Source organism: Triticum dicoccoides, chromosome 6A (assembly GCF_002162155.2).
Source record: "Triticum dicoccoides isolate Atlit2015 ecotype Zavitan chromosome 6A, WEW_v2.0, whole genome shotgun sequence".
Taxonomy (NCBI): Eukaryota; Viridiplantae; Streptophyta; class Magnoliopsida; order Poales; family Poaceae; genus Triticum; species Triticum dicoccoides.
This window is the reverse complement of record NC_041390.1, coordinates 591,404,917-591,417,246: the sequence shown is the minus strand read 5'-3', so window position 1 is coordinate 591,417,246 and position 12,330 is coordinate 591,404,917. Positions and strand designations below refer to the sequence as shown.

Genomic DNA, 12,330 nt, shown 5'->3' with positions numbered 1-12,330 from the left:
CCCCCTCCTCCTCTCTCCTTCCTCCTCCCTTCCCCTCCTCCCTCCATCTCTTTTTTTTTCTGTTTTTTACTGTAGTTTTTTTACAATTGTATAATGTAGTTTTTTTACTGTTTTAGTAAGTGTTTAATATAATTAGTAAGTAAATTAATAGAACTAGTTGAACTAGTTTATTTTTAGTAAGAACTAGTTGAATTATAGAACTAATGTATTTTCAGTAAGAAAATTAATATAACTAGTTGAACTAGTTTATTTTTAATAAGAACTAGTTTATTTTTATTTATAGTAAGTTTATTTTTAGTAAGAACTAGTTGAATTAATAGAACTAATTTGAATACTTATTTATTTTACGATTTGGTTTTGCTTATTGAATGCTCAAATTGGAGAAGTACTCCTATTTTGAATGCTCAAATTGGACCCCACTATGCAAGGCATATGCATTTGATTACTTGATAGCTTATAGGGTTTTTGTTTTTGCAGAAATCTAGGAGCCCCTCCATCATCCCCGCTGTCGTCCCCGTCACCGACCCCCTCCGACCTCGAGGTGAGACCAGCCAAATCTCCATGTCAGTATGAGTCCTATAAGATATGATGTAGATAAAAACATGTATATCTTGTCTCAAATATGATATGTGGTTGCCCAAGTGGTCGGTCATGTTTGCAGGTTACACCTCCGAGTGGCCTATGTTTTGCCGGAGTGTTGATTAATTTCCGTTTCGGCAAATTTCAGGCGCTCGATATGTCCTTTTTAGCAAAGGTCATGCCGGAATTTTCCGTGAATTTTGGCATGACTTGTGCTAGAATATGTAGGAAATATCGAGTGGCTGGATTTTCTAGAAAGATAATTAAACGATATTTTGGGTTGACTTTAAGTCTGTCGAGGCTCCACCATATATGAGGACGAAGAATCACGACTGTTGTCGTAGGGGTCGTTTCTCCTTCTTCTCCTTGTGCTAGACCTTTGTTATGCACTAGGGGAAGGAAGAGTAACGACCATCACCGACGGTCGCAAATGTCAGAGGGGAATCAATGAGGGAGAGTCTCCACCATATATAAGAGGACGAAGAATCCCAACTGTTATGTGGGGGCCGCTTCTCCTTCGTTCCCGTGTGCTAGACATTTTGGTGTAATGCACTTGGGAACGAAAGGAGGAGCGACCATCACCAACGGTCGAATGTATACACCACGTGAGCTGAGAGTTTTCAAGAAAATACTCGACAGACCGATAGTCGCCCCGTGATGAATAATAATGATATAATTTAGTTTTTGTAGTACATATATTTAATTGTACAAGCTTAATCTTTGAATTATAAACATAGGAAATATCGTACTCGGACGACGAAAGTCTCCCGGGGGAGTGCGACTGGTGCAACGACGACCGAGGTCTATGCGACAGGCCTCACCTGGATGAAGATCGGCGCTTCAGCATTAAGCTCCAGGAGACATTCGATGTTGAAACGGCACGCAACGGCGACAAGTGTTTTTTCGTAATTAAGCACGACTTCAACTATTTCAACGTGTAATTTTCATCTTTTACAATTAGACTAGCTTATCCCATGCCATGCAAGACGCTATGTCTTGGAGAGGATGGGTTTTGAAGATCATGAAAGTTTCGAAACAAAGGAAATTCACCTAAGGACCCATCATGGTATGGATTTTAAAGTAAATATGTACAATTCTCAGAGCGTAACCCATTTTGGTTGCACAAATTGGGAAGCACTTTGCAAGATGTATGATTTTTATGAGGGTATGCTTGTCACCGTGGATCTAGGTGATCCTGACATGGACCAAGACAATATGAACATTTGGGTCCTTGTTGATACGCTTCCAATTCTACCGCTATGTGAGTTTCTCAAACATAGTTATTAACTAATTTATATTGTTTATTTCAAAATAGTTGACAACTTATTTCCATTGACAGCTTATTTTGATTCTTCAAAGAATGTGCGGAAGATGGTATACAGAACCTACTACACCGATGACTCTGAATTAACTTATCAGGAGAAAAATCATCTGCTAGCATTTTATACTTATCTTGAGAATTACAATATCTATTATCAAACTCCTCCACATTATGGTCAATACGTGCCACCAGTGCACATGTTGAACCACGATAACATCCATGAAGATACCATGGTAAGATATTTTACTATTACGACATCCGTGCATCTTTTGCATACTTCTAAAACTGAACTACATTGCTAACTACGAAGTTATTACTATGTTTTTCAACAGAAAATCCCGAAGGATTGTGTGCCTCATCTGATGTATCGGAATGGTCGCCTTGATGTTTTGAACATACAGCCAGGTCATCCTACGAATATCACCTGTCCATATCGGATTTCTAAAACCGGTGAACACATGGTAATCAAAGAATGGAACAAATATATGGACAGTCGTAAGGAGGTTCTTGGAAGCAACATTGTGCGAAATGCAATAATTGAAGACAGGATAATCTCCATTTTCCATAATGGAGAGTTAGGAACTATCTTGTTTTATGCTATTTTACCTAAGAGAATATAGTAGGTCCTAAGAGAATATAGTGGGTCCTAAGAGAATGTAGTAGGTCCTATGTGGTACAATGTGTTAGAGTTGATGATGAAGAGTAGTTGTGATTATGACTAGTGACCAACTTGCTATGTGATGTCTCATTGATGAAAACGATGATCATGAGGAGGTGTTATATGACAATGATGTATTATGTTGATAAGTTGTTAATGATATAATGATGATGATAATATTTATTATATCATTGGATGAAAGAACCGCGGATTAGTTTCAAGTGGATGTCCATCCACTTGAAACTAGTCCACGGTTCTTTCACCACGTGATGTAATAATTAACTCATTATGATGTAAAAACAATCTCTAAATTTCTGCTATATGAAAACTTGTATAAAGGTGTATGAATACAACATGAAATAAAAAAAATACAAAACAATAGTAATAGCGCGGGCTGGGAGAAGCGCTACTAGTAATTACTAGTAGCGCTCTTTGAAGAAAGCGCTACTACTAAATCGATATAGCAGTAGCGTGGGTTAACCCACACTACTGCTAACCTTTAGCTGTAGCGCCGTACCAGTAGCGCTCCTGCACACGTTATTGATAGGCCTAAAACCCGCGCTGTTGTTAGGCTTTTCCCTAGTAGTGAAAGATTTACTTTCATCTCCTGTGATCAAGGTCTCAAAAAGTATCCACTGCCGTTTTCTTTTGCTTGGTTGCATGAATGAGAGGTGCAGGGTGGAAAGTTCTTACCTCTTAGTGTGCCTGCCTATCAGTATCAAGGACTCAGGGTCACCGGTTGTTGATCATGCATGTGTAATGTGCATGTTGCTGCTCTGAGCATTTTTTTGCAGGTTGAAATGAACTAAGAATTATTTCTATATGTGTTTGAAAATATGTACTCCCACATCTAGATGCACCCATTCGACAAATAATATGGATCGAAGGAACTTAAAAAAAAGATCAGAGGGAGTACCACATTTCCCAAAAAAGAAAAGAAAATATCTAACTGCACAAATTCTCAACAAAATATGGGATCGAGGATCGTCACCCGTAGTGTAAGCATATGCACCAGGACCAGACCATGGGCATGACTTGGGTTGCACTAAAATTCCTGCCCGGCTCGTACAAGACGTTTGTCGGACAAAGTCAAATTTAAGAGAGCAGCTATATACTACTCCCTCCGTTTCTAAATATTTGTCTTTCTAGAGATTTCAACAAGTGACTACATACGAAGCAAAATGAGTGAACCTACACTCTAAAATAAGTCTACATACATCCGTATGTTGTGTTCATTTGAAATGCCTAGAAAGACAAATATTTGGGAACGAAGGGAGTATATGAGTTGCTTTCTCAAGCCTAAAGATTTGGATGGTATAGCAGCTACTGCACTTCTGTTTAATTGGCCCATCTTGTTGGATGACAGTACAAAATGCTATACGAAATTACCTACCCGGCCTGTAGGAGTCTGTATCACCCGCTAATAAACCTACCGGGTCTCATGGACCACCAGAAACAAATTTACTCTTAAGCATGTCTTCCTAATAAACCTGCCGATTGTTTGTTTAAATTGTTATCATTTTTCAGCAGTGAAAATTATTGACTAAGAAAGCTGATTGCGAGGCCACGAAAGTGCTAATCTCCCATGTTCAATTAATGGCGTCTACCCTATTCCAGCAAGATCTTGCTGCTTCCTCGTGATGCATGTGGAATTATGTTTTATCTCATTGCTGTCCGGAACAATGAGATAAAACATAACTCCACCTCCATCAGGATGGGAGGAATGTTTCTGCGCTTTTGCCCTGTTGTGGCTGGTCTGTATGCTACTTTGTTTATAAAACATAATTTTGCTTTGTTGGTTTAGGTAGTCGTCCTCATGACTTTATTTATAAAGTCAAGCGCATTGCCTTTTCTCTGGAAAGAAATATATCACTCGCTAACCAATGTAGACATTTCATCTTGCTTTTTTAAAAATGTTTATCTGGTTAGTAGCTTCACGATGACACTGGTTTAGTCCTATGCATTTTGTAATGGATGGAGGAACATGCGAAATTTCTCTTGAGTATTCCAGCGTCAGTGTATTTTCCAACACCAGAAGTTTTCCAGCATCACAAGAATGCCATCCGCAGAAAAAGAGAACACAAGAAGGTCAAAGTGTGTCCCATATATATTTCATAGTTTCCATTTGGATCCTACGTACCTACTTGCTTCGAAGGCCACCGGCCGCATGAAAGAGACGTGTGGTATGGCAGAAAGTGATTGGTGTGCCCATCAGGGTCACTGGTGGTCGCTCATGCATGTGTAAATCTTTCCCTGGAGCCCCAGCTCCACGTCATGGACGACGACGCTACCGTCAAATAATAAATGTAGACGCGTTAAGCCACGTACGTGTACTGATCGTAAAGGCGAAGATGTACAAATTATAACTTCCGAACGCAAAGTCAGCTTGGATGCTGTGACATACGTACCGCTGACGATGCAGTATCCCTTGGGAGGCAGCATGTCCCCATGCGGCCATGTTGGTGCCGGAACTGCCGGTGGACAGCGTCGTTGCAGGCTGTGGTAATCATCCATGGGCCACTGTACAAGAATCTGCAAATGAGCATTGTTACCTCTCTTTATGGTCAAGGATCAGTTCTGGCACCACATTCAGGACCGGAAGATACACAGGAGCTGGCATAGTAGTATGAAAGAGTGGTGTATGGTCTAGAACTAGTGGTTGGGGCGTGCCATTGGCATGCCTCCTGAGCGTTCATGTGCGCACTTATCAGCCTACGCACGTCCGTTGGTCCAGGTTAATCCTTGATGACATTTATATACAACCAAAGTGATTTGACTACAGATGAATATGCAAAGATTGACTACAGATGAATATGCAAATCTTTGCTGACTTTAACCTCCCGATTTGTTCCATAATTTATTACAAACTTGCATCAGGCATAGCAAGGTAATAGGTCTATATTAACAGATAGTGGCAGTCTTACAAGGTGGATGATATAGCACACCCTGCGAACCGACAATTACGCTTCATGGAAACACAATTCAATCATGTTCATAGGTGTGTCCATGGAAAAAAAGATGATCTTGTTGAATACTAAATGACATGATTTCATTGTATGAAATGAATACTAAATAAAATGAATTCTTAAGTGTGTCCAGAAAAGCATTTTCACATCTTTGACAATTTGAAATGAGTTCATTGTAGCCACTGGGACGGGCCTGTTGGGCCTCTTCAAACTTCCCATATCCCAGGATTCAGGACCAGTGAGCTTTTCCGGAAAAGGCTTTCGCCCCGCTTTATATATAAAGCAAAGATCCACCACAACCCAAGTACAAACGCAACCCATGACACACGCACACACTTAAGACGGGATACATAGGTGCTGAGCGCAGCAACACCATCCCTACCACTACAAGAGCAATCGGGGTCCTCCACCGTGAACACGCCACCGCGAAGAGATGGAGCCGCATATGACGAACCGTGAGCTCCAAGGCGGCGCCTCCAAGAAGGTTACGACGCCAATGCGCCGCCACCGCCCGACCCGGGGGTCAGAGTTTCCTCTGGAGCAACATGATGACTGATGAGAGCCGTGACGACGCCTTCAAGAAGGTAACGCGCTACGCCGCCGCCGGTCTTTCCGAAGATAGAGCAGGTTTTCACCCCAGCTAACACTCATCGCCACCGAATGCCACACCCCAGCCACCATGCCGCCCACACGGCCATGGTCACCAGGCAGCACCAAGCAACGGCCTCTGCCCAGGAGCACCGCGCTACCACCACCAAGGCCGCCGCCCCGGCATCCAAGACCTTGACACCACCTCACCCGAGACCCATCGCTACCCCAACCAAAGAGATGAGTGGAAAGGCCGCGCCTTTCACGCCCCTGGGCGGCCCCCAGCGCCGAGACCCAAAAGGCCAGCCACCGCGAGGGGCTTTGCCCCGGCGGCTGCGGCCGGCGGCGAGGGCGGGGGAGGGCAGGGAGGAGGAGAGGAGGGGGGGAGGGCGCGCCGCCGCCCGAGTCGCCCGCGGGGGGACGACGCGGGGGCTAGGGTTGGGTTCTTCCTCACACCCAGGAGAACATCTTGATTGGCTTGATTATCCCCGAAAAGCCAGTGAGCTTTTTGGTTGTTAGATATAATTATATACCTAAATAATTTACAGTGAACTAATGAATAAGTGGTGTACATATGTAACCTTGACATCACAACCTAATGAAAAAATAAATCAGTGCGATGATATATGAACCTGAAAGAAAAAGAACAAAAGGTCAGGACATACATATGTGTTAATATGTATACATCAAACTTTCATTGGTTAGATATATTATGAAGCAATTCATATCAACAAATGGACCTCCAAACCAAAAGAGGAACTTCTTCATGATGCGAGTGAATATACTTGACTATATCTACCAAAATCCAAATGGACGAGTTGGGTAAGCGCTCTGATATAAAGTAGAAATCCATTATTTTGACTCCATTTTCCATATGCTATCTTTTGGACGAGTTTGGTTATATACACATGAATCAGGAAAACTCGTGTCTATATATATATATATATATATATATATATATATATATATATATATATATATATATATATATATATATATATATATATATATATATATAGGGAATGGATTTGCTACCCACACTAGCTCGGGTGATGGTTATCGGAACCGTTGGTTTGCTTTAAGATCCGCACTTTTAGGTGGATAAGGTTCTGGTTTCATCAATTATTGAATTTCGCCAAGGAATATGAGGAAAGAGAGGCTGTACCTTTCTGGAGTGGCAGACCCAGGAATGGAAACCTACTCTTTGTCTTCGCAGGCGCACTCAGAACCAAAAGCAGCTTTGGCTTTCTGAAGTGGCAGGGGCGGTAGGAACTACTTCAGGCTAACTTCTGAAATCAACCGATGGTGGCAAATTACTAAAAGTTCTGGGCTCCCATGTGGCGGATGGGCATCATAAAAACTGCCATTTTCGTATAGCCAACTGAAGAAAAGTTCGGCACCCTATGTACTAGTAAATCGATTTTGACACATCCTGTCATTTTTTCGTCTAGATAAATGAAGACTGTTGCACCGTTCGGACTAGTGATTGAACTGCCACGTGATGAAGATTATCCTCTACTGCAGAGGTGCGTGAATGTATGCAGGTTACATTGTGCATCCAATGGCAATAGGTGGAACCTGTAGAAACCGCAGGAGTAATATCGCCGGAACGCCTAGCTCAGATGACGGTGGTCGGCTGCGCTACACCGTCGAGGCGGCTCTCAACCAGTGCTAATGTTTGGCACGCTCGTATACTGTGTTGCTGGCGTGCCGATCTCAACTGGTGCTCGTGTTGTCCGTCTCGTACTCTGCGACGCCTGCGTGCCGCTCTCAACTGGTGCTTGTGTTCGCCACGCTCCCACTCTGCGCCGCCGCACTGGCGCACGCCGGCTCCATCGTCCAAGAGGAGGAGCAGGAATCCGTCTTCCCCGTGCTCGTTCTCTCTGTCGCCGCCGGCCTAGCGCATGTTGGCCGTGTCCCAAAAAGGAGCACACGAGCCGGCTCCGAGGCCTCATGCTGACGTCCATGCGCGCATTGGTAGCAGGTGAAACCCATGAACGCAGCGCTGGACGTGATGCAGCCCAATCCAATGAAGGAGAGATGGACGAACACGAACCACCGCACAGGAATATGAACCATAGGACGACCACGATGACAACGGCGGCGGCATCGCTACAGCCTGCTCTTCCGATGCTATGTGTTCTCTGGCAGCTACTGCTATGAGGAAGCCAAACTATACTCCTCCTCTTGGAAGATGTGACTGGCATGCATGTGCCATGCGCTAGGGCGGGTGGCACAGAGCACGAGCGCCCGAAAATAGCACTAGTCCAGAGCGGCCTCGATGTCGTGGTGCAGCCGACCACGACCATCGAGCTAGGCATACCGGCAGCTGACTCCTACTTATTTCTACTTGTTTCATCTGCTGCGGTTGGATGTACAACGAACGGCCTATATGCATTCACGTCCCTTTGTAGTAGTATCTCTGATAGGGTAACAGCAACTCGATCTATACTGCTCTCTGAATTAGTAGCAAGATTACAGACCGATACACGAACGGGGAATTTCTCTCTTGCTAACCCTAGGATGAAGAACAGATGCTGCCACCGCCGTGATCTACTGGATGGTTGCTGGAGTTGGTGACTTGTGCTTAAGTAGTGGTAGGCTGGGCCGTCACCCACTCCGGCCCACAGAAGCGTTTGTTAGGCCTGCGGGCTCTGTTGGGTCGTGGCTCATTGGGCTTAGTCCCTCCTGCCAGTGGGGTCGCCGTAGCCGGGGCGCTCACATCCCCCCCTCTCCTTGAGTGGCGGCTTGACCCCAAGCCGCAGTTTGAGGGAAGCGATCGAAGAGAGCAGCACGGTCTTCCCAGGTGTCTTCCTTGGCAGAGTCCGGTGACCAACGCACCTTGACTTGCTCCACCATAGCGCCATTCTTCCGGCGCCAGCGAGTCTGGAGTATCTTCACGGGAATGGCAAGCATGTCAGTACAGATGGGAAGATCAGGAGTTATGACCGTACCAGGGAGGAGTGCTCGGCGAAGCTGCGACACATGAAAAATGGGGTGGGCGGACGCATGTGCCGGAAGCTGCAACTTGTAGGCGACAATGTTGATCTTCTCGATGATTGGGTATGGGCCATAGAACTTGAATGGCAGTTTGTGGTTTTCCCGCGGAGCCACTGAAGATTGCACGTAGGGCTGAAGTTTCAGATAGACAATGTCCCCTACGGCAAATTCCCGGAAAGAGCGGTGTTTATCCGCGTTACTCTTCATTCACTGCCAAGCACGGTGCAGATGCTGTTGAATCAGATTCTGCATCACTGCACACTCCTCCAGCCATGCTTCCAAAGACGGCACCGAGCAGGAACTTGTTGCAATGATTCCCCATTGCTGCGGTTCATAACCGAACAGAGCTTTAAAAGGTGACATTCCTATAGCTGAGTGGTGTGAGGAATTGTATCAGAATTGTGCCAAGGGAATCCAGAAACTCCAGCGATGAGGACACGCGTGCGTGAAACAGCACAGAAAAGTCTCCATGCACTGGTTCACGCGCTCTGTTTGACCATCCGTCTGCGGATGGTTGGTTGTGCTCAAACGTAGCTCAGTGTCGGCATAACGAAATAGTTCCTGCCAGAAGTGGCTTGTAAACACTGGATCTCCGTCAGATAGGATGGCACGAGGGAAACCATGAAGCTTATACATGTGTTGCATGTACAACTTGGCCACCTTAGCTGTCGTGTAGGGGTGGGCAGTGGGCAAGAAGTGAGCATACCGAGTCTTTTTATCCACCAGCAATGAATTACTCAGATTCATCTAAGATCTCCTTCACCCTCCTTATCTTGCTCTTGGTCTCCTCCTTGTGCCTGAATAGATCACCAATCATGTACTCTAGTTTCTTCTTCTCCTTCTTCAGCTCATCCCTCTGTGACACCACTTTGTCCAACTCTTCCTTCATGCTCTCCATCTGTTGCTTCATCTCATCCCTCTCTTTCTCTGCCTTAGCCCTCACAACCTGATGAATGCTAGTGGTAGATTTATCAGCCATCTTCTTCTTCTGAAGCTCTTCCTTTAGGTCAGAAAGAGCAAGTCTTGCATTGCCCAATTCAGTAACTGCCTGCTCCTTGTCACCCACCATCTTAGCAAAATCTAGTTTAAAAAACCTCAGATCATTTGCCATCTTTTCCTTCTCTTTCACAACCCTAAAATTTTCTTCAGCAAGAACTACACTTTCCCTGAGCCTCAGCTTTACCTCATCATCATACATGGCCCAAACCCTGGCTAAACTCATCTTCAGAGTGTCTGGCCATTCAGGGTCAATCCACTCCACAAACTTGCATTTAGGTATTTCCTAACAAATAAGATAGAATTCAGTTAGTTCATTTGATTTGGATTCAGTTAAATTCAATCATTCATTTGAATTCAGTTAATTTCAGTTAAGTTCAGCTATTTCATTCTAATTCAGTTAAGTTCTGTTATTTCATTTAAATTCTGTTATTTCATTTCAATTAAGTTAAGTTAAGTTAAGTTCTGTTAGTTCATTTGAAATTCACTTAAGTTCACTAACAAGATGCTGTTAACTAAAGGATTAATTTAAGTTCACAAACTAGATGCTCTTAACTGAAAATGCACTCCTCCACATTTACATGGCACACTATTATACAGATCAAATGAACTCCTCCACATTTACATGACACATTGCAAGTTTGGTAGATCTACTTACCTTTTGAGCACAAGCAAGATACCTCCTTCCACTGTCAACTGATTCAAAGCACACAAACTTCTCACACACACACTGGTGTTCACATCTAGCTGCAATATCTGGAGCAAGGCCTGTCCACTCAGAGCAGAAAATGGTGGCAGGAGCAGGAGCCTACATACAACATATTCTTGTCACCAAACATACATTTTTGCTACTCAAGAACATACATTTCTGCTCAATCCCTATCTGCCAGAGACATAGCCAAGAACTAACCTCACTTGTCACAGAGTAGCTGTCGAAGGACGAGCTCGATCCGTCACTCCAAGATACCATGGAGGCGACCTGGACGGCGGCGGTGAGCTGGACGGCGGCGGCGAGCTTGCTGTCGGCGTGGATAAGCTGATGCTGGAGCCGCGGGGGCAAGGGGGCAGATGGGGAACGAGTGGACCAGCAGAGCTCGATTCCTTCGACAGATTTAATTCAGGTGGGGGGTACTGCGGGTTGAATGAGTGAAACGGCAGGGGGGTTTGTGCAAAACTACAGGCGCTGACCGGCCCGACCACTTGGCAGCCAATTGGCGAGCTATGATTGGCCTGGGACTAAAACATCACATTGGTTGCAAGTTGGGGTATGAGTTGGTCTAGTTTTGCAAGTTTGGGACTAGATCATCACATTGGGTGCAAGTTAGGGTACCTGGGGTGCTATTACCTCAGTTACAAAAATGTGTAAGGTGCTAGGCATTGTGACAACTAGAAAGTATATAAATATAAACAATGAGTAATAGTACACCGCAAACACGATCGTTGATTCCACGGTGGTCAAACCGTTTTTGGCGCCTGAGATTTTTTGGGTGATGCCCGTCATTATTCTTTGTGCACTGGAGTTAAACAGGTGAGGCCCTGCGCGTGCGGATGCATGTGCCACGTTTGTGACGTGTCGATGGGGTTGCTATGCTCCAAAAGGGAAATCAGCATACATGCATAGCTATCGGCGTGTGCACCCTTTTTTTCAATTTTCTTCACATCTTCTGTTTGAAGTAACGGCCCGGAAATTTTCTTCACATCTTTCTTTTATCTGCGGTGTCCGAAAAAGGCCGTAGACAAATGCGACCATAGAAAAATATGCCTACTACTTCAAAAACATAAATAAATAGCTACCAAAACGAGAAGGCGCCTACAAGAACAGAACGCATAATAAAAAAAGGAAACATGGGTGGAAGGTTTGCACCTTTGGCCGAGCGGTTCTCCACAAATCCTAGAATCGTTTGAACATAACACGGGCGGGCCCCTACCTGCCGGATTGCATCACGCCAGCCTAGTGTCTACGCACTACAGTGCTCCCGCAAGCAGCGTGGTCCATCATCCGCTATAACAGGAAATAATCATCCAGTGATTAATAACACAAAAATGCAAATAGGGAAAGTGGAGGGACCAGATCCCAATATGAACAAGCGCTCGTGATTGCATCTGCTCCAGCGTAGTTTCATATGTTTGCTTTTTCCTATATATATATATATATATACAATTAGATGTAAGGCATCATGAACTGTTATTGTTGACATTACCCTTGAAGCCTAAGTGATATA

At 44.5% G+C, this 12,330-nt stretch overlaps 1 long non-coding RNA gene across 2 annotated transcripts in view; it reads right to left on the bottom strand.

The window, feature by feature from the left end:
* Positions 1-4,972: 4,972 nt before the first annotated feature.
* LOC119314392 overlaps positions 4,973-12,330 on the bottom strand; it is a 10,428-nt gene continuing 3,070 nt past the window's right edge. For both annotated transcript variants that reach the window (XR_005152305.1, XR_005152304.1), the window contains exon 6: positions 4,973-5,090. This is a non-coding gene — a long non-coding RNA (uncharacterized LOC119314392). The remainder of the gene's footprint in view (positions 5,091-12,330) is intronic.